The sequence below is a fragment of the Colobus angolensis genome, unplaced genomic scaffold, assembly GCF_000951035.1.
Source record: "Colobus angolensis palliatus isolate OR3802 unplaced genomic scaffold, Cang.pa_1.0 Scaffold34, whole genome shotgun sequence".
Taxonomy (NCBI): domain Eukaryota; kingdom Metazoa; phylum Chordata; class Mammalia; order Primates; family Cercopithecidae; genus Colobus; species Colobus angolensis.
In genome coordinates this window covers 5,494,991-5,496,256 of record NW_012116710.1, presented here as the reverse complement: position 1 = coordinate 5,496,256, position 1,266 = coordinate 5,494,991, and positions in this window count along the sequence as shown.

The following is a 1,266-nucleotide window of genomic DNA, read 5'->3' as shown; positions in this document are numbered from 1 at the left end:
TCACCTGAGGTCAGGAGTTTGAGACCAGCCTGACCAACATGGTGAAACCCTATCTCTACTAAAAACACAAAAATTAGCCAGCTGTGGGGGTGTGCGCCTGTAATCCCAGCTACTCGGGAGGCTGAGGCAGGAGAATCACTTGAACCTGGGAGGCAGAGGTTGTAGTGAGCCAAGATCTCGCCACTGCACTCCAGCCTGGGTGACAAAGGGAGGCTGTCTCAAAAAATAAACCAACCAACAAGCAAATGAAAGAAACAGCAGCCCACATCCAAGGAGACACATGACCGTGGCCTCCCAAAGTGTGGGGATTACAGGCGTGAGCCACCACGCCCAGCCAGAAAGCCTGTTTTGTAACCCACTTTTGGTAGCCATGTATGTGGGTGGCTTGGACAATATCTGTGGGTCCACTTGGAGGGAAGGAGGCCAGAAGGCCTGAGGGACATCTGAGTGGCATGGAGGTTACAAGGCTCTGGGAGGGCAGCAGACACCCTCAAGGAGGGTGGAAGGTCTGCTGGGACCAGCACTGCTGAGGTTCTGGCATTTCCAAACCTGTTTCTTCCATTTCCTCCAATGGCTCCAGAGTCCTCTGGGGGAAATACTACTCCACCCAGACCCTGGGTGGCGTGGGCCAGGGCAGGGCACCATGGTCACCAGATGGCTCCCAGCACAGGAGAGGTGCAGAGCCCTCCAGGGTCAGCCTCCCTGGGCAAGCAGGCTGAGTCTACCTTGTCAGGGAGGGAGGAGGAGCATCCTGAGGGCTTAGGGGGCATGAGCGGAGGGGAGCTCAGGGTTCCTTGGTGGATGATGGAGGAGCCACATGTAGGTTACAGGGACAGAGAGAAAGATGGAGAGGAAGAGACAGGGAGGCAGACACAAGACACACTGACAGGTTCTGAGGGAGGAGGGGCTGGGGGCCTGGACTCCTGGGTATGAGGGAGGAGGGGCTGGTGCCTGGACTTTCGGGTCTGAGGGAGGAGGGTCTGGGGGCCTGGACTCCCTGGTCTGAGGGAGGAGGGGCTGAGGGCCTGGACTCCCAGGTCTGAGGGAGGAGGGGCTGGGGTCTTGAATTCTTGGGTCTGAGGGAGGAGGGGCTGGGGTCTTGAATTTCTGGATTTGAGGGAGGAGAAGCTGGTGCCTAGACTCCTGGGTCTGTGGGAGGAGGGGCTGGGGACCTGGACTCCTGGGTCTGAGGGAGGAGGGGCTGGTGCCTGGACTCCTGGGTCTAAGGGAGGAGGGGCTGGTGCCTGGACTCCTGGGTCTGAGGGA